This window comes from Coenobita brevimanus, chromosome 101 (assembly GCF_032717465.1).
Source record: "Coenobita brevimanus isolate Jiangsu-jjx chromosome 101, ASM3271746v2, whole genome shotgun sequence".
NCBI lineage: Eukaryota > Metazoa > Arthropoda > Malacostraca > Decapoda > Coenobitidae > Coenobita > Coenobita brevimanus.
In genome coordinates, this window is record NC_137054.1 from 27,630,303 (window position 1) to 27,653,296 (window position 22,994).

Here is a 22,994-nt window from a genome sequence, read left to right on the forward strand (position 1 = left end):
CTCGCTATTCTCTCAATCCCCACACCAACCATTATTTTTATACATTGCAGCTCTCTCAGTCTGCGCCGCCAGTACTCTCAGAGGTGGATGTATGAATATTAGAATCATTAATTATCTACTTTCTGTATGGGTTACCATGAAATAACGCGGAGCTTGGTATATGTTCATTAACTCAGTAGTTTTATGCCTTCCATTGCTCTTTTCAACCGATGCTGCCAGAATGCAGGCTTCTTTACGCTTATTATCCCCTTAATGGTTGGAAAAAAAAAATACTGTCTTCTACTTAACGCCAGGAGCTTTAATGAACTGACTGTGAGCCATAGTTGCAAAAGAGTGTTTCATAACATCCGCTGCGATCTTCAAGCTGCGCAGCCGTTATGAAAGCCTCGGCATGTTCATTAATCCTTCCACTTCGGTTGGTGGTACATTAAGATAGAATATTCGCGCTAACATCACAAGATTTTGTTCAGTTGAATGAAATTCGTGGCAGCCATGTGATTGCTTTACACTTTCCAACGCTGTTTTGTTAGAGCATGGAGAATGCAGCATATACAGGTTTATCCATTATTCATCAAAAGCATTGCTACTGTATATAAATTTTTTTTTTTTTTTTTTTTTTTTTTTACCGTGCAATACTTTTACACTTTATTGTGGTTTTTCATATACGTGTTAAGTCTTATCTTCAAACTGCTTTGCATCTATGTAGAAATGGGTGTCCTGTGAATGTTTATTAGCGAGGATTTTCTATGCTGACGACGATATCTAACCCCATTCAAGTCAGGTGATGATCAAGCGTAGTTAAACTGGAAGATTGATTTGACTATTGACCTTGGATACTCAATCCTACATCATAACTAAGGCTTATCGAATTTCACACAACCACGATTTAGTATTCTAGTTTTTGATGTGGCCCAGTTTCGTAAGGTAAAATCAAACCGATTTTACTGGTCTGATTTTCAAATACTACTGCGTATTCATGCCGGAGCAGGGTCTTGTGTATACTTATTAGACGCATTTCTGTGGCATTATTAAAACGTATATGCACGCGTAGAGGGGCTGTGTATGCTTAGAAGGTGCATGGCATATACTTCCTAGGGGTCATATTTTCGAACTGCGCTTCGTCTCGCAGGTGTGCGAGATTTGTGTATATCTGTCAAAAGGAATACTGTTTAAGTGTCAGCTCTCTGTCCGTCTGTCTGTCTCTTCAGCGTTCTCGTGCACATTTCTGATTGATCTCGTGAATACTTTCTCGCGGTCTCCTGTCTATCTGGTATTTTGAATACCTCGTATTGTTTCATTTTTCCTTTTTTTTTTTTTTTTTCTGCATTAGCTACTTCTGCCATTCGCTTATATACTTCTAGCTGCCACTTGTATGTTTTTAGTTGTCTCTTGTATACTTCTTACCTCCGCCAAGGAAGTTATGTTTTACCCCGTGTTGGTTGGTTTGTCTGTTTGTTTGTTCGTTGGTCTATTAGCAGGATTACTCAAAAAGTTATGAACAGATTTTGATGAAATTTTGTGAAAGGGTGGGCCATGGGCCAAGGAAGAAATTATTTAATTTTTGGCCAGATCTGGATCTGGATCCGGTGTATCCCGCACAATATCTCCAGTAGTTCCCAATGAATATCAATAAAATTTTGTGGAAAAGTGGGCCATTGACCACGAAAGAATTGATTAAATTTGGGGGCGGATCTTGATCTGGATCCTCTATCCATGGATCCGGATGCGGGATTACTCAAAAAGTTATGAACAGATTTCGATGAAATTTTGTGGAAGGTTGTACCATGGGCCAAGGAAAATATGATTAAATTCGAGGGCGGATCCGGAACTGGAGTATCTCGCACAATATCTCCAAAAGTCCTCAATGAATTTTAATGAAATTTTGTGGAAAGGTGGGCCATGCACCATGAAAGAATTTATTAAATTAGGGGGTGGATCTGGATCTGGTTCCTATATCCACCCATCCAGATCCGGATCCATTTTAATGTCAATGGCACTGATGGACGTATGCGCTCTGAGCGCGTTCTAGTTCTTTTATAGTGTACTTTTAAGCTCTCTCTATACTTTCTAGCGATTCTTGTATACTTTGTAATATTCTCTGATGTGTTTGTAGTGATCTCTTGAATTCTCTCTAGCGCTTAATCTTCAAACGTCATGGCTTATAAGCAGGTGTACAAGTGATTTTTGTACATTTCTTGTATTCTGTTTGTTCAACTTTGACCAAACTCAGCCGTGGCCCAGACTTGAATGATGAGCCATGATTATGTTGTCAGTTACATTAAATTTCATATATTATGAAAACTTAATGCATTACTACCAACCACATAGCTGCAAGAGCAGTGGCGTTTTGTCGCTAGGAAAATTTCATCAGGCCACAGGCGGATGTTTATAAACAAATATAATATTTTAATCCCTTCAGTTGCAGGACTACCCTTCCAAGCTCCTCTCCCCCCCAAAAAAAAAAAAAAAAAAAATCCTATCTTATAACTGCAACGAAGTAAGTGACATCATCAGGTTGAAAGAGGTAGCCTACTGGACGAGTGTCTTAACGTCCCCACCAAGACTACGTTTCTTTAAAGCTAAATGAAGTCGTCTGTTGTTGATCACAAAGAAGAAAAACAGGTGTATTCAGGCTCAAGGGACTGCAATGTACTCATACACGTAACGTCACTGGAAGTACACACACACACACACACACACACACACACACACACACCACTGCGATCAGTGCCGGTCCTAGCTTTTCTGAGGCCCTACGCTGGATCTCTTTTGGCGCCCCCCCCCCCAATCTTTATTTACATTTCTCCCTCTACCCTATATATTCACCCCTCAAGTTATACCCCTATCCTGAGCAATGTAAAGTAAAAAACTTGCACTACATAATCTTTAATTCTTTGAATAAAAATAAAATAATGATATCTTGTGTGAAGCTATAATTTACAAGTAGTTATTACTCAGATATATCATCATCATCATCATCATCATCATTCGGACCTCCTTTCCCACCCTAGGGCAGAGTGAGGAGTAGCAACGTACAGACAGCCCAAATTTGCTCAGACCAATGGGCCACGCTTCCATTCACTCATCATTCAAGCCCCCGGAATCCTGGCTTTATCGGAGATATATAAAAACAGAAATGATATATAAAAACAGATATATAAAAACAGAAATGGTCATTGCCATATAACTCTATAGTGGCAAAAAGGCTACAGCGTATATATATATATATATATATATATATATATATATATATATATATATATATATATATATATATATATATATATATATATATATATATATATATATATATATATATATATATATATATATATATATATATATACTGTAAGATTATGAACTACTACAACTATTAGAAAAGGAAAAATTTATATCTACAATGCTTAATAGTGGCATACAGGTTGCAACAAAAATATTGAAACAAAACCTGCAACATCAGTAAAAATACCATTATAATCGGTAATAATTCTGAAATTTACACCACAACGCTGTAACCTCTCATGTATAAGTAATCATAATCCACAGAAAGTTTGAAGATTCTAATGTTATACTATAAAGAGCGATAATGAATATTATTATTATTACACGAGGAATTTTAGCAATGAATTTAGACTTTAACCCTCCTGCATTTTCTTGAAGCGAAGTCGTCTATTACATCATCAGAGTTAAAATGCTTCTCTAGCTCTCTGTTGATGATAATGACAGCAAGTGAAATGAAAAAGTTACCATTCAGCTAAATGGCACCCCCAATGGCTGTCACCCGGGGCGGGCCGCCCCCCTGCCCCTCTCTTAGTGCGCCACTGTATCTGGTTATTAGGGGGGTTAGTCTTTGCGGTAGTATGGCGAACCAATTAACCAAAATCAAGGGGGTTTGATTTTGTTGGAATAGACTGGTGTTTACGCTTGACACCACCACTGACACTTGCATCTTTCTTGGAAGCCATAGCCAGGGTTAAGTATAAGTGAAATGAGGTAAGAAGAAGACAAAATTCTGGGATCACACCAAGACATGCAGTGTAAGTAATCCAAGTCATCACACCTTCACTCAACATTATCTGTGGCCGTCCGGTATACTGTTCCCATTTTCACCGAGTCTGGCACCGTCAGTGATGTCCTCAGCGCCTGTACTGTTGATGTAAATCCTCTGCGCTAGGTGAGCCTCTATTACATTACCTTGAATACCTATACAAAAAGACATATCAAGTGATGGGGAGTTTTATCAATGCTATAGGTGTTGAAGACATCACTGATGGTGCCAGACTCGGTGAAGTGGAGTATTGCACCAGAATGCAGTCCACAGAACTTAAATAGATAATTCATAGAAATGTGCTTACTCTTGCAGATAATAACTCCATAAGACCATTTAAAATTTTTATTCAGTGATCACCATTATATCAGCCTTTAAGATCCTGATCTGTCAAACTGTGGAACAACTGTGCATGATTAGCTTTGCGTGCAAGTATATCTTTAGAGTGAGTGAATCTGACACATGGCCCTCATGAATTTTTTAGGCGTTCTGATGAACGAAGGCCTCCATTTACAATTTTGGTTTTTGGCCTACTTCTTAGCTTGGTTTTGAGAAGATTAACTTTGCTGAATAATCTTTCACATTCAGCACTGGAATATGTGGCCACAAAATTTACCGCCATGCTAGCTTTCAACCCAAAATTATCGTACCAACCGTACGATAATAGAAAATGGTATCGTACATCGTTCCAGAGGCAATGTTATCGTAAACAAACGATAATTATCGTACGTGTGGCAACACTGTCATCGACTCGGCTGATCTGCAGTGCAGCACTCAGGATTGCTATCAGCATTTAATGTTAAATCCCAGTAAACAAATTTCTAACTACCACTAGTTTTTGTTCCTCAAAAAGACTAATATAATTTTTGCTTGCAATCATTTAGTTATTACTGTATACAACGTTCATGCAAGTGGAACCAGTTAATCAATATAAGCACCATTCTCGACTTACTTCATAAGAAACAGAGGCTTGAGTGTTGCAGCTGCACGAGGCTTACATGAAGGAGTGTTAGTGCCAACTTTAACATATGGATGTGAGACTATGATGTGGTATGAAAATGAAAAGCCAAGAGTAAGAGCAGTGGAAATGGGACTGCTGAGGAATCTATGTGGAATACAGAGGGTGGATAGGATACGAACTAATGTGAAAGATGCGGAGTGAGGAAGTCGGTGGATACCAGAACTGAAGAGAGTGTACTGAGATGGTATGGCCATGTGGAGAGAATGGATAACAATAGAGTGGTGAAGAAGGTATATCTGAGCGAATTCGAAGGAGGGAGGAGGCGAGGTAGGCCAAGGAGGTGGAGAGATAGGGTGGATGAATGTGTGAGGAAGAGAGGTTTGGAAGTCGGTGAGGCTAGGAAACTGACAGGAGATCGAGCTGGCTGGATGAATTTTGTGAGGAGATATGCATGATCAGGGATTTTTGGCACCCCTTCTTAACGTGGCAGCGTCGGGATTGACTCTGTTGGATATGATATGCGAAGCTACAGAACGTGGTGAATGTTTTGGGCGTATCCGATAGAGCCAGGATTCCGGGGGCTTGAATGATGAGTGAATGGAAGTGTGGCCCATTGGATTGGGCAATTTTGGGCTGTCTGGACATTGCTACTCCTCACCCTGCCCTAGGGTGGGAAAGGAGGTCCGGATGATGATGATGAATTATTTTAATTTTTTTAATACACATCCTGAGGACGGGAGGCCTCACCATCGATTGGAGGCCCTACGCCCTAAGCGTAGTGAGCGTATAGGAAGGACCGGCCCTGACTGCGATACATTCAGTCTTTCATACATAAGTAATTGGAAGTCTGTACTATTCGGAGAATCTGATATGCACAGATACTGCAAGTCGATAAATAAATTATCTCTACTGTGCCATTGCACATCGATTGAAATGTACTCTCCCATCTCTCTCTCTCTCATACACACAAACACACATGTCAATACACAAAAGGTCTTTTCCACACACCCTTGTAACATGATACGTGATGCAAAAATACAATAAATCCAACCAGCCCTTCAATTCAGCAAGTCTGTTCGTGTGAGTGTCTCAACATTTCTCTGTAGGCGTAAATTTTTGTATTTTTATTGTACTAAAACTCTCACGGTCGCGACATCTCGTGTATGGTATTTCCGCCATAGGCAGACTATTTTACTCAACTGAAAGTGACTCATAAGAGCCGGAGAGTGTGATGATAACCCTGGTATGATTAAGACAGATATAGTTATTTTATTCAGAAAATAGTAACAGGAGCCAGATGGTTCTGATCTACGCTTAAAAGTGACGCCTTCATCTTGTTTACTTTTGCAATCTTTTGGCGACCATACTGAACTTAAATGTTTCTGCAAAATGCTTCATTTAAATCTGCTTAAATCTTTCTGGTTGATGACTCAATTCTTGCGTCCCCTGAGTGGTTTCATTCAGTTAGGGAGAACTTGTATAGAAAGAGTTAACATATTACCTAAAACTTATACACGTCCAGACATCTTCCCTAAGCCAATAAGAAGTGTTTGGCGGTTTCAGGAAGAATAAATGACGTTATCGTGTTGAAATGGTTTAGGGAAACTTGTCTGCTTTTGTTTACCTTGTCTCTTTTGACTAGATACCTAGTTTTGTACCCCCACTGGCACGTAGGATTTCATTCAGGTAAACCAAATTGTTTGATGTTGGATCAGTAAACTTTCTGTGTTCAAAAAAGTAAAAAGAGAGACAACATGATTTCCTTCAGCTGAATTAAATGGCCTGGTGTCAGTCAAAATAATATAGGTATATGGGCCCATAACAAGGAAAGGCTTTTTCGAGATAAGATGTCCCCCTTTCTGAGCAAAATGTGCGGGGTGTTATCCTGAATGATATGTTTGGTGCGTCCACGGCGGCGAAAGGGTTATGACTTAGGCTGAGAAGTGGATAACATTACGAGGAGAGGCGGGGGTATTGGTGGTGATGGTGTGGAGGTAAGACTAGTATGAATATTTGATTTTGTTGAACTATTTTGTAATCACTGTCCTACTGCAGCAACTGCACACTTACGGTTCAATGGACATTCATCAGTACAAATAGACATAAACATGATTAAAAGTACATTCCCATATACACACAAACATGCAGACATATTCATAACACCCACACACACACACACCCACACCCACACACACAAGGACGCTAGTTCCTTATCACCAGCTCTTTTCAATATCTGTTATCTGCCTGTGCTGCTAATGAAGTGTAAATATTAAGATTAAAATTATCGGTCGGCTTCCCTCCTCTCGGCCTCTAACGCTCACATTTCAAGATACAGCAGACGCGTTCATTAATTCATTTACACTTGCTCAATACTTTCATCATACAACCAAATATTTCTTTACACATTCTGCTTTGTCACATAATGAAGGACAATGTTCTTCCCATTTGGTTTGTGTTATTCATTTTTTTTTTTAACCCTTCCTCCAAACGATTTGATTCACCATAGTAGGGAACCCAGAGTTTCAGATAGGTTATTCAGTTTATTAATTTATCCAGTATGATTATTTCTTTGTCTTGCTTTCGCCAGGAGATATTCTTCAACACAGGAAAGAATCTTTCAGTGAAAAAGCAAAAAAAAAAAAAAAATCAGTGTTATTTAATCCCTTCAGTCATTACGATAACGCAATCCTAACTGCTCTTGCTTCCATCAGATGATTATAATCAGCATAGGAGAGACCCTCAGTGAAAGAGGAACAATCTGATATAACACTTTCTGTACGATGACACCTTTCTCATTTGTGCTTTTGTTACACAAACATTCAGTGCACGAGACCCCTCGAGATGAAGGGGTTAATCAACCTAACAAGATCACCTTATGTTTTGAAACGGTGTTGAGAAGTTGTAATGGAACTGCTGACTGTATCAGCCCTCTTCTTGATTTATGTATCAGACACCAGGCATACGTTGGGTGGCCTAATCTCTTAGATTCGAATTGTGTACTGACATATTTTCTTTAACTTTTTATTGTGTATAAATGCTTGTTAACCCCTTAACCGCGGGGATGTCGGAAACACTCCGTGCCCGTACCGCGGGGATAATCGTGCTCCAACTGACTTTTTAAAAATATTTGCCAAAAATCAGTTATTAGTCCTAGAATATTAAATTAAATATGCTTATGGCACATACCTTCAGCTTTCTCCTGGGATGTTTGTTGAGCCTTCGTCGACTATCGTAAGACTTGTGGAGACTTCTGAATTTGGGTAACGAGGTCTCCACTTTACACTTCCCGACACCCCGTAATATGATTAGCACTGTCAGATATTATCACTAGAAACACTATTCTATGAATTTCAAGTAGTTTGGAATCCATATTCAAAAAAAAAAAAAACACTGTGAAAGCAATGTAAATTACGAGCACGTACGAGCTTTCCACCTGTGCTCGTTCCCCGCTGGTATTCTGTCATATATTATTCATAAACACACTCACACTTTATGTTCCTGTACTTTACTACACTATTTTATATATACAATATTTATACATAAGTTTCCTTCAGTACTAGTAGTTTATTTTCACTCCAGGTATTCACTTTCTCGTTCAGTAAACTAGCGTAAAGAGCAAAGCTTTCGCTTTCACTGTCATTTCTCCAAGTATTTATACTCATATTCTTATATTACAAATTATTTACATTCCTATTTACATTTTCTATTTTATTTACATTATTTACATTTCTATTTTATTTATACGATGTTATGCACTGTCACTTGCAGTAACTTATAAAACTATTTTCCACTGTTCAATTATATTTACATCCATTGCTTTCACTTGCTATTTACACATTATTTACATTTCTACTTGCACTGTTTTAGAAATGCTTCAGGCTGTGGTAATCACAGAAGCAGGGTACACAGAGGGGAACCTGGCACTTAGCACACTGCCAAGAGGTGCGTTTGTGCTCAGGTGTGCTTCGGGTGGTATGTGCACACATCTGGCACCTGTGGATCGCAGCCTTCCTCATCGTAGTGGCAGGCATTTGCACCAGTCTGTGCCGATCCATGTACGCACTCTGGTCAAGTCTGTCAGGAAGTCTTACAGCATGGCACCTAGGAGCTGCTGCTGTCACCCTACCATATCTCTCAAGCAACTGCTGAACCCAGGTCCTGGTGAACAACCTCAGGGAGAAGGACTTGGGTGGCTTTACCTTCATCTTGTACAGCATGAAGGCGTTCAGCATCGTCATGTCAATGAGATACAGAAACACTTTCCTGTACCTCCTGGTATTCTTCCTGAGGCAGTCGATCTCTCCAATCATGTCGCACTTGTCCACCAGCCGCATGTTGATATTACAGTCAATGACAGCACCAGGTTTCATCACCAGTTCACCTGTCCTATGGTCGACCTTCCCACTGTCTTTCAGTCCCCCTTGTGTTCGGTGGTAAGTATGTGCACGACCCTCTTATCGTGCCACCATATTGCCAGCATCTTCTCAGACTTGTGTAGGTGCAAGTCTCCCTGCTGTGAACTTCCTGCCTCGGGGAAATTGGGGGAGTGGGCACGATTGTTCTTGACAATGCCACAGGAGCCGATGCCGTGCTCTGAAAGGTATTTAACAAATTTTAGTGCGTTATAATAGTTGTCAGTATACAGCACATGATTCCCACAAAAGTACCTTTCATGCAGCACTTTCACTACACAGCCTGAGAAGCCAGATCGACAGTGCTGGCTGAATAGATGACGAAGTCAAGGATGTACCCTGTCTTACAGTACAAAGAACTTTATTCCAAACCGATGATGTTTGCTTGGAATGTATTGTACGAACCTCAGACGTCTTCTGAACAGAACCAAGGATTCATCTATGACAACCTTCTGAAATGGGTGGAAGAATGACAAATTTATCCTTCATTCTGTTCAGAATTTCTCGGATCTTCCAGAGTGGGTCAGTCTGGGAAGGTACATCATAGTTGGTGAAGTGCAGGTTTCCCATGATGTTACAGAACCGATCTCTGGCCATGTACTTAATGAAGGTGGGTGAGGGTAGTAAAGGGTCCATGGACCAGTAAACTTCCAACTCATGCTTCCTTGAATGAGGCATCAGAAGCATGAGGGCGAAAAAATACATACAATTCCTGCACTCCAAGCACGGTCCACTGTTGCATTTTTGCTGTACCTGCACCACTTGCAGCACGTTGTGACTCATACCTGTTGGTCTCATCACATATGTGCTGCATGACTTCGTCATCAAGGAAGGCCAAAAAGTAGTCCACACATTCAGCAACCTCATCAAGAGTGAAGGCAGGCTCTATCCCTGAGGAACTCTCGTCAAAGCGGAGTTGTTCCGGGACGAAATTGGAACCTTCCATCCACACGAAGGCATCCAGGATTCCCTCTCGTGGTGATGTAGGCTGGGTGAGGATGAATGAGGGTCGCTGTGAGGCAGACTGGGCCATTTCAAGGTCACTCCGACTGACCGTAGGTGGCCGTGTACCACTAGCAGCCCTTACTCTAGATACAAGTCTACTTTTATGACGAGTATGGGATTTACCTCATCCCATACAGCGTGCCTTCACTGTAGGTGCTGATAGAGACTCCAACAATGAAGACTCAGGAGAAATTTCAGCTGAGGAGGTGGAAGATATTAATGAAGTGGGGTTGGGAGAGCGAGGAGGTGATTCACCTTGGGACTCATGGTGGGCTGGGTCACATGGGGCCATTGTTCTGGGGCTAACCCGCCTTCACTTCCTCCTCAAAATCCTTCCTTTGTTGCACTAAGGGCTCCTTTCCCGTGAAGCCAAGACAAACTTGGGACACTGAAGCACTCAAACTGGGAGTTTCTGTCACCATTTCCTCCACAGGCTCATCACATGATTCACCAGAAAGATCAAGGTCACTATCCATCATTATCATTGATAAATCAGCCAGTTCACATTCAACAGCAGAGTCATTTAGTCCTTTACCCCTTCTCACACGAGGTTTAGTAGGGGCAGAGGTCACAGGGCCCTTTGCAGTGGGCTCAGAAGCGGCAGAAATGGAGGGGCACGAATCCAACATGGTTTCACCTCAAAAGATGACAGTAACCTGAATGATGTGGCATACATGGGCAGGCAAGGGTTTACAGTGTCATTGTGGGGACAGCTGCTAATTTATATGCTATGAAATGATTGGCAGGAAATCTAGACAATACATAATAAATTAGGTAGGTCCAGGTTAATGTAAATATCACTTAGGCTTCTCCCTTCCTTTCTTCTATATATTTTTATTACGACAATAGGTCATACAGCATATTCCAAGGGGAAATAAGCAGGGAAAAGTAGTGAACGAGTGCCCGTGGGGTGTTGCCAGGTGATAATTAGCCAATTCCAGGTGTATGGCACTATCAATTACCTTTTTTCTTTTATGTATATATATTTTTTGTATAAGAATAGGGCATAAGGCACATTTCAATGGATGAAATCAGTAGAAAAATCCAGGCAGGATTTGCATTCCGCCGCACAGCTGGGCAGGCGGGAGGAGAGGGTAATGGAAGGGAGGTAAGCATGGCAGTCAAGGACGGGGAAAAATGGCTCAATTGTCAACAATGGATGGGAGTACAGGTGACATTACCAGCACTAACTATAGCTGGACACTGGCAGTACTGATAGATGATACAAGCCACCGCTTAAAAGCCCGGGCGAATTCAAAATAACACAGAATCACAAAACTGATGCCCAGCGGTATGATCCATTGTGCCCGAGCATCACGCAAGTGATGGCCTGCGGTTAAGGGGTTAATGATGTCATCATTTGCTGAGCTACCACACACTTCACAATCAAGTTACAGTTACAGTACATGATAATCAGAATACAAAAAGAACGATCTATTACTTTTAACAACAAACTATTGAGGAGATACAGTCATCTTGCCAGTTGCTTAACACTCTAACTCTAATGACTCACTCTCAGCTAAGCGAAATCGGTACGTCTTAGCTGAAATAGAAAAACAGCTGTTCCGACCATGACAGGCTTAACAGTGACAGTGTTAACACCAGGGTACTGTGGTGTATTAAGAGGAGTGAAATTGTCTGGCAATAGGTACAACAAAGTACAAAAGTTGTCCTCATCATAGAACAGTAATATAAAAAATAACAACATCAGCAACAACAACAGTAACAATGATAAAGATAATGATAATAATAATAATAATAATAATAATAATAATAATAACAATAATAATAATAATAATTATCATTATTATTATTATTATTATAATTATAAAACATATCATTTCTGATTAAAAAGAAAAAAAAAGATATAAAAACTAGTTTATCCTGAAAACTGCTTAAGGTAATTAAGTGATGCTGTTCCTGCAATCCTATGCGCAGCATTGAACCAGGCACCCATACACACTATCGTATATAACTTATTAGTTCTTTTACCAGCCAGTGAAGTTTAGCAATATAATTTGTTTGGGTTCTTTCTTCATGCTCTTAGGTAAATTGCTTAACCCTCTTGTGCACCATAAGTTTCCACTAAGTTTTGGTTCCCCGCACAGAACCAAAACACTGCTCAGGCGGCCTCCGCTTGCGCGGAAAGGAAACAAATTATATGGCCCAATTTACCCTCGGAAAGTGCATATATTGTTATATATTGCATCCCATCATCTTCGCTGATGTTTATACTATCAGATAAGAAAAAAAACAAAAAGCATGAATAAATGTACAGAAATTAAGCCAGAATAAACCTTATTTATGTGAAAACTAGCCTCTCATAACTTCCCAATATCACTGTGAAAATTTTTTCCTGTGATGTGCAATTGCAAAGGAGATGTCTATATGCAGAATTTCACGATCATTCAAAAGAAACAGGTTTCGAGTTGATCCATCCAATAGTTTTTAAGTAAATCGAATAAAACTACGTAAATCGCCTAAAAACGTGTGATTTGCTTATTATTTCCTATGTTATTAGTGACACTGTAACAAACATATATGTATATTCTATCCAGTTTTGTAGCCCAAAGGTTAAGGAAGCCCATGATATAATTCGATGATATAACCCTTATTGTTATTGAGAAAGTGAATTTTGAAAAGTTACGATGGGTTGCATGCAGTGAAAGCACCTACTTTCTGGTACGTAGGCTATGTTCGTCTTTCGTAATTTCCCCAAAAAATTATTTGCACACATAGGTTACTTTGCTTTACAAAAGTATGCATAAGAAATCATCATCTTGATCATGCTTTCTTCAGATTTTTCATGCGACCTATACTTTATGAGTAAAATGACAGAGAATAGCAATGAAATGCACCACATTTTCCCTATGAGAAATATATAATAAACACACAATGTATACCTTACAATACAACAGTATAAAAACCAGACATATAAGCTGGTTACTCACGTCCTCTAGCAGTATTGTAGTGTTTCTTGAGAGCAGGGTTGCCAGATTTTTTTGATTGAGTTATCGTACTGATGTTTCAAAATTATCGTTTTCCCGCCCAAATTATCCTAGAAATATATTGGATGCCTGTGAAAATTATCGCATATTTTTTCTGCTACTACCGGTACTACACTATGCTCTACAGTAATATGATGATGATAAAATAAATGATGGAGCTCTTACCAACACAACGTGTCTTCAGTGGTGTTTTAAATTTTTATTAACAACATTAGTCTCATGTTAATAAAAAAGAAAAAATGGAAATTCATGAAAGTTTCGATATACTGTATGTAATGGCTGATGTAAATCCTGTATACAGCAGGTATCATTTAAGGGAGGTTTATATACCAATATTCAGTTTAGAAAAGTTAATTAAATTCATCAAAATTTAGCAGATAAAATAAACAATTCCTTTACATTATTTACAGATCACTGATTACACAAGATACTTTTAGGTAATTCTTTCTTATCAAAATAAATATTTCTCTTATACTGTACAGTACTTCATGGTGACGAATGACGAATATCAAACCGTAACAGTCAACCGTCAATGTGACTCGAAATGTGCCTGTACATTTCGTTCAGTACAAGTACAACAAGCCTAGCTATCTCATAAACACAATTACCCTACGTGCACTAAGGAAAATTACAACTTCTCATTTTACTGATAACTGACTATCAATGGAAAAGATTTATTCTTGATGAAAAGCCTTTTTTTATTATATTTTTTTTTAAATGAAAACTCTTACGCCATAAAACACAGAATTATCGTACAAAACGTACGATAATAAGAAAGGTATTGTACATCGTACCAGAGGCAGTTTACGTATATGTACGATAATTATCGTACGAATGGGAACCCTGATATTCTGAGGAGATGGAGTTTCAGAGAGGAGGACAGGTACAATCACAGCCTGTGTGTGTGTGTGTGTATTTGTGATGTGTGACTGTGTGTGAGTGTGCATTGTGTGTGTGTGTAATTCACCGGGTCGGTCAGGATCACTTGATGGTCTCGATTGTCAGCTTTTACACTCCCGGAAGGGAGCTGAGAGCTCATATAGTCCGATCTAAGGGCAAGGCTGTGACCTTCACACACCCACACACCCGTCCCCTTGCTCCAGGGGGACAGTAACCACCCACTTCGTCAGTGAAACTTTTCGCAACCTGAGCGAGGCGCGAACTCCCGTCCACCAGTTGGCAGGCGAGAGCGTTACCACTGCACCAGCGAGCGGTGTGTGTGTGTGTGTGTGTGTGTGTGTGTGTGTTCTTACCTAATTGTATCTTTACAGGAATGAGCCAAGCTCGTATTGTCCCGTGTCTTAAACCATATTTATCGTACATGTCCTTAAATTTGTGAATTGTTTTGGCACACACTGTTTCATTCGGTAGTGCATTCCACTGATCAATTGCTCTGTTTGAGAAACTGATTTCCTTACGTCTTTATCACCTCTCTTCTTATGCAGTTTTTTGCAGTGACCTCTTGCTGATGCTTCCCCATATGTTAAGTAATCATTTATGTCTATTTTCTCCTTCCCTGATATGCATTTATATAGCATTATCATGTCACCTCGTTTCCTTCTCTCCTGTAATGTTGGTAGATTCAGTTTATTTAGTCTTTCTTCGTAGCTTAGACCGCTTAAACTTGGTATCCATCTTGTAGCGGCCCTTTGAACTTTTTCAGTCTTGTCTATGTGTTTTTTGAGATGAGGACTCCAGACTACTGATGCATACTCCAGGGTTGGTCTGATGAATGATGTTATTATCCTTCTTAGCATGTCTTAATTTATGTATGTGAATGCTATTCTCATATTGGCAAGCAGTGTATACATGTTCCGTACCTTCTCATTGATGTGGTCAGCCGGAGATAGTCTGTTATTGATAATCACACCTAGGTCCTTCTCTCTTTCTGATGTGTGTAGGGTTTTATTTCCTAACGTATAATTCCAATCAGGTCTTTTTTCCACTTTTACCAAACTTGATTACATGACACTTGTCCACATTGAATTCCATTTGCCATGTATTACTCCATTCATGAAGTTTATTTAATTCTTCTTATAGCTCTTTACAAGAGTCTGTGTTAGTAATACTCCTTTATATTTTTGCATCATCTGCAAACATATTTAGATAGCTTTCATTTCCAGTGTTACTGTTTATATCATTTATATACACTAAACACATGATTGGTGCCAGCACTGAACCCTGTGATACTCCACTAGTCACTTCTTTCCATGATGAGTAGTTTCCCCTTAGTACTGTTCTCATTTCTCTTTTTATGAGAAAATCTTGCATCCAACAAAACAGTTTGCCTCGAATTCCTCCTTGATGGTACAGTTTCCATAAAAGTCTTTGGTGTGGTACTGTGTCAAATGCTTTCTTGAAATCTAAATAGATACTGTCCACCCATCCTTCTCTTTCCTTTATTGTGTCTGTTACTCTGTCATAGTAGCACAACAGATTAGTAACACATGATTTTCCTTTTCTGAAGCCAAACTGTCTTTCTGTTATCATACTGTGTTCTTCTAGATGATTTACCCAAGCTTTTCTTATAAGCTTTTCTAATACCTTGCTTACAACACTGGTCAGTGATACTGGTCGGTAGCTGAGTGGATTTTGTCTATTCCCTTTCTTGAATAAGGGGACAATATTTGCTTTCTTCCAAATATCAGGTAGTTTACCTTGACTCAAGGATTTCTTGAAAATTAAAAATAATGGTTTAATTAACTCCTTTGCACATTCTCGTACTACCCAACATGAAATTTCATCAGGACCGCTTGCTTTTCCTCTGACTAATTTACTTAACTCCTCCTGTATTACTTTTTCTGATATTTGTATATCTGGTAGTATTTGTGGACATGCATGTTCCACATAGTCCCTCTCAATATTTTTTTCTTCTGTAAAAACTAATTGGAAATTCTAATTTAGTGCTTCACAAATATCTTTCTCTTGTGTATAGGTGATTCCCTCGTCCGTAATGGATTGTAGTATATCTTTTACTTTGGTTTTGCTTCTGATGTAGCTGTAAAATAGCTTCGGTTGATCACTACTTTTATTTATGATATCCTTCTCAAACTGTTTTTGGGCTTCCCTCCTTATTCTTGTATAATCGTTTCTTGCCTGTTTGTAATCATTATATGCCCTCTCACTATTGTGTCTTCTGTATCTATTCCACAACAAATCTCTTCTTTCTTTTGATTTTTTACATTCTGTATTGAACCATTTCTGTTTTTTCTTATCTGCTTCTTTGTGCTGTTCATTGAATGAACAGTTTCTAGAGATCTGGTCTAGTTCAGGTGCTTTCCGCAATTTTCTAGTGGAAAATTCTCTTATTAATTCATCAAAATCCAATGACCGTAGGGTGTCCGACTCAGTGCTCATGACTGTCAAATTCACAAGTCACTCCTGTGGTTCGTAGGCGATTCTCAATCAATTTTAGGTTAAAAAAAAAAAAACACACACGCTCAGCACTGAAGCTGCTCACCATTACAGCCAGGTACATTCTCAGGACTGCCTTCACATTGGGAAAAATATCTAGCAAAGGCTGATCGTAGATAAGTTTGTAGAGAAATAGCTCAGCGCTAACGTCGTTTGGCTCTTCGTCAGCATAATATTCGCAAAAGCAGCAAACTGGATGAGCTCTTCAGGAAATGAAGTCTCCAGATCGCTGGGATAGACATCCAGTAATTTCTTAGCTGCTCTAGGTAGCTCTTCAGAGGATAGCTCTGTCAGTTGTCCGAAGCAGCCAAAGCTACCTGACATCAGTTCATACGCATGCAGCCGTTGGTTAAGAGAAGCTATGAACTGATTGATGACAGGAATGAAAACCTCTGACAGTGACTAACAAGTGATCAAATATGAACAGTTGTTGGCGTCTGGCACCGGCTCCAGGGCTGCCAGATTTGAACATGGGTATATAACCAAATTCTTCAATTTTCATTCCCAGATTCAGTTTTTCATTAATAATAATAATAATAATAATAATAATAATAATAATCTTTTTGTTTGTTTCTCAAAAGCGCCAGCTCTTCCAAAGGGAAGTCATAAGTACTCGACATACATATACATTATTTTTACAATTACAAGAATTGTGACATCTTTCATATACAATACATACTTCATCAGTAAATATATATATATATATATATATATATATATATATATATATATATATATATATATATATATATATGAAAGTGACAATAATTAAACCCTATAATCATCCGTCACAGTACCTCCCTCCAAGTCATAGCATTTTGAAAAATGAAAGGTTTTCAGCTGTCTCTTGAAGGATTCAGCAGAAAAGAGTTGTCTCATGGACAATGGCAACCTGTTATATAATCTAGGGGCTCTTGACACAAAAGAACGATCAGAGAAAGATGACTGGTGAATGGCTCCAGGCTCGTCAAGACACAAGGAATCATCTTCACTACATAACATCACACCCGGGCGTGCTGATGGGAGTTTTAGCAATTCAGCAAGATATTTCGGTTCACCAAACTTAAAAACCTTGAATGTAATAAGACACAGTTTAAATTCAATTCTAGCCTTTACTGGTAACCAATGCAGCTCAATTAGGAACGGTCTAGTCAAGGTTCTCGGGGGAAGACCAGATAAGATAGGCCATGCTGCCCTGTTCAACACAGACTGAACTTTGTTAGTATATTATATGGAAGGCCAATCCACAATGAATTACAATAATCAAACGAGACAAGGCAACTGCATGGACCAATGTTACGAGGCAACGTCTGTTCAGTAATTTTCTCACAGAGTACGGATTTCTGATATGCAAGTTGCACCCTCTGACAACTTGATTAATATGTTCCTTGTATTTTAACTTTGAATTAAAATAAACACCCAGATTTCGAACAGAACAGACTGGATGAAACTGTGACACACCAATGTTCAGAGCCAGGGCATTTATCCGTATCATTACCAAATTTCTTAAAGATTATTCATATATTTGCCCCTTGCCAATAGAGGTACATGTATAAGGGAAAAAAATATTCATTCGAACATTAATGGCATATGTTCTGTATTTTCATGTTATAAAAGCTAACAAATTAATTGAGTACATCATCCAATCAAGTTCATTACTATCTTCAAATCCAATACCAAATCATGCTTATTCATTATCTGACGGATTTTTCATTACCAAATCGGCCCTGTTTTGGTAATGAGAAATACCAAATGTCAAGTCGCCCAACGTTTGATGGGAGGCCCTATCTGGTGGGAGGCCCTGGGCCTAGGCCCCGTGGGCCCACCCCTGAGTCCGGCCCTAGCTCTGCCCCAATGAGATTACAGAAAATGTTTCTTAAGTTACAGAAATATACACTCAGTGTTGTGTATAGGAAAGGAAAGGACTTGGTAGTAGCTGATTCCCTAAGTAGAACTGAGTGGCCTCTGGGAGTTTCTGATTCTAACACTGATTTATTTCCTGTCTGGCATGTATCTATTGAATCAAATGATATGATCAGTTTGTCAGACGTTATGGAAAGTACCAAAAATGATCCAGTATTGCAACGGTTGAGGGCGGTAACACTTGAAGGGTGGCCCAGGAGTAAGGCACTTCTTCCTCAAGAGTTACACTCATATTAGAATTTTAGGGAGGAAGTTAGTTTTGTTGATGGAATATTGTACAAAACAGACAGGATCACTGTGCCAAAGAGTCCAAGACCTAAAGTACTGAGACAGATCCACAAATCTCACCAGGGAATAGAAAAAAACCTTAGACTAGCAAGAGATTTAATATTTTGGCCAGGTATGAATGCTGAGGTCAAGGACATTGTGAGTAGTTGTGATGCTTGTAATAGTTACTGTAATATGCAAACTAAAGAACCCCTTCTGCCACATGAGATTTCTGACCTACCTTGGCAAAAGCTAGGTGCTGACTTATTTGAATGGTATGGGAAGAGCTACCTGATATTAGTGGACTGTTATAGCAATTTTTTTTTAATTTAACCATCGAACAACACTCTTGCTAGCACAGTTGTGTCTTTCTCCAAGTTTCATTGTTCTAGACATGGAGTTCCTCAGGTCTTACATAGTGACAGTGGACCCCAAAATGTGTCAAAGGAATTTAAGAAATTTTGTAAAGATTATGACATTAGTCACACAACCTCTTCACCTCATTACCCTAAAAGTAATGACTTGGCTGAAAAAATAGTTCAGACTCTTAAGAGGTTGCTGAGCAAGGCTAAGAAGGAAGGCAAGGATCCGTACTTGAGTGTCTTTGACTACAGAAACACCCCTGTTGTAGGATCAGCTAGTCCAGCTCAATTGCTTTTAGGAAGACGAACTAGAACAACCATTCCTACATGTAAAAAATTATTGTATCCTTATGTACAAGAACCAGTTGATGTAAAAATGAATCTTAAGGAGAACCAGATGAACCAAAAAAATTATTATGACAGGTCAGCTAAGCCAGTTCCTGAGTTAGAAGGAGACAGGGTAAGAATTAAGGACAACCGTCACTCGGAGTCAAAAGAAGGGGTTGTTGTCTCTCCTAGATCATATTTGGGAGTATACAGTCAGGGTCGTCTATAGGCATAACCGCCAACAGTGGGTTTCTGAAGGAAACAAGTTTTGTGAATGTAACTTAGGGGTTGGGGATGAAGACATACAATCAGCTAGCATAGTTGACAGTAGTCCTCTTGGGTCTGGTCATGATGATAAGGTGGAGTCTAAGACTGTATCTCAAGATAATACTACTCCAACCAAGCAGCCTTTGATGTATGATAAGGGAGAAAATGGAAACAAAATTAAAGAGCCAGTAAGGACATCAAGAGGTAGAATTGTAAGGAAACCTGATAAAGTGAATCTGTAAAGGCCATGTACAGTACTATATGATAATGATTTCCACCACAAGAATGTGTCTTATTAATATAATGAACACTGTAAGTCTATTAATGTGCTCTGTACTGTATACATTTTTTCTCTAAGATTTTGCACTAGGCTATATGATAATGATTTCTTTATAGAAGCGTAATATGTAAATAGTATATATGTAAATATCCAGTACAAAAGAAGCTGCTTCAGACATTTTGTTTTGGAAAAGAAGAAAGATGTAATGTTATTTGAATTTCCTGCTTCCCTTTTAGAAGATTGTATTGAGAGGATACATTGTTGGAACCACGGAGAATAAACAACAACTTTGGAGGCTGCCTCGTTTCCCTTAAGCCTGCACATCATTTCAGAGTAATTACAACAGCCAGGAATCGGTCCAGTGCATGGTTGCGGTTTTCCCTTAGTTTCGTTATATGCCAGTGCTGGCCCGTCATTTCAGTGTTTGCTGGGTAAAGTGTCGATTCATGTAAATATGTACTGTGGTATCAGACCTATTCATAACCATTACAGAACCATCTGTTATCCAGCACTGGTTATGCATCAGACCATTAAAGGCAAAATTATCTTTTTAGAAGTTGAGAGACCACCTTTGAATTACCTTGAACTGAGGTGAACATCATTCATGTCTTTGTTGAATAGTGATATTCAGCTAGCACAATACAAGGTGATTGAACCTGCCACGTCCCGATGACGTATATAAATGTCCACACATTTTGTCACTGTCACTCCCGTTGACATATATAAACGTACATCAATTGCAAGGTCCCTAATTTGCACAATTTTCAATTTTCGCACGTGATTTTTGGTACGTATACACTGGACACCTTCCTCTACAAGATGCCAGGCAGGGACAGTGCCTTACCCTGCATGACCTCCCACCCACCCCGCACGCCACTGTCTTGGCAATTCACTTGTTACCAGTGACCTGGCTAGTAAAGAACTGTCGTGCCATGGTACGAAATTCAGGGCCAGAGTGATTCCCCAATCGATGACAATGTGCAGGACAAAGTTTATGTAGCATTAGAGGAAGAAACAGTCAGAAATGATGATCAGGTAATGTCGCCAAAAAAGTCAGGTATGTTGATGTGTTTGGTGAGTGAAACGATGCTTATATTGCCTATATTACTGTGTGAAAACCAATATACTCTCGTACTACATATAAATTCGTACCAAATAAATAAATTAATTAATTCCGTTTATGAGTGGTGTGGAATAGTTACTCTCCCATAGAGCTCATTTTCTTTGGAGCCAGCCTGATAGAAAACCCAGTAAGGTAAGGGGTACTCCTACCTGTATCAAGTATTTTAAACCTCAGGTGAGCGATTTCTTTATGAATTTTCGATGTTTCTCACCAAAAGCGGAGGTTTGAGCGAAAAAAAATTAATCCGAAATTGGTTGGGATTGGGGGGAGTCAGTGATGGAAAATCGGCTGGGGCGGGGTGGGTTAAAGGTGGTTTTGCAGCTTGGAAAAAGTTTGTGATAAGTCTGTTTACGTCTTACGGTCCACAAGCATCTGCAGTTTAAAATTTCTGGTTCTTTAATAAAGCATGTGTGATATATATTGCACACATAACAGTACACCAGTCCTATACAAGGCACCTTAGCATGTATTCAATATGGACGGTGGGTGTTAGTGCCGAAGTGGTGACATGTGGAGGTGTAGGAGGACTACTGGGCCTTGGGATAGGCCACTGCCCCCAAGTAATAGGCTCTGAAACCTTTGTCCAGAGTAGGATAGAAAAAAAAAAAAAAAATTGTTGGACAGACTGCCAGACCTGTATAGGAGCCAAATAGTTTGAAATAATAATAACAATAAAAAAAACAGGTTTAGCACAGGAAGGGGGGAAAAAGTATAAACTACACAAAATCAATATTTACTTTACCACGGTAATAGTGAAGTACTTACTGACCTACTAAGAAAACATGGAGCGTAGCCAAGTCAAATTTAGTGTAAAGAGTGTGATTTGCCCTGCAAATATTGGAAAGATAGACATCAGTGGTACTGTGGGCGGTGGAAGAAAAGTCGGAAAAACAAGGGGAATATCCATTGCAAATTCACTGTTTCAGATGATAATAATAATAATAATCATTCATTCATTCATTGCCAGACGCCATGTATCCCAAACGGGGTGGCCAAGGGCTTAGAGTTAATTGTTTTACAGGGAGGGGCACTAATCCTACACCAACCCCACTTGACATGTAGGGAGAACGTTATGCCAACAGCATCTGGTGTTCCCAGGTGGTCACCCATCCAAGTACTAACCAGACCCAATGTTGCTTAACTTCGCTGATCGGACGGGAAGCGGTGTACTCAACGTGGTATGGCATAATAATAATAATAATAATAATAATAATAATAAAAATAATATTTATAATAATAATAATAAAAATAATATTTATAATAATAATAATAATAATATTTATAATAATAATAATAATAATAATAATAATAATAAATAACCAATTGTTAATCAGAAAAGGTATAATACAATGCAAAATTTTCAAATTTTCAAGTAAAAATTGAATATTTAAGATCATCGATCAACTAACCATTTTTTGTTTCAATTTTCTCTAAAATTAAAGTAAAAAAATTGTCAAATTTGTATATACAGTAGACAAACATTAAAGAAACAGCTGGAAATGGCGTGATAAGGGTTTGACTTTTATAGACCTAATTCAGGTATATGCTAGCACTGGCAATAAAATTCTGTTTCAATTCTGGTTTGCCAGAATGGGTA

General features: G+C 39.0%; 1 pseudogene; it reads right to left on the reverse strand.

Moving 5' to 3' along the window:
* Positions 1–22,470: 22,470 nt before the first annotated feature.
* On the reverse strand, positions 22,471–22,590 carry LOC145415205 (5S ribosomal RNA; annotated as a pseudogene).
* Positions 22,591–22,994: the final 404 nt, after the last annotated feature.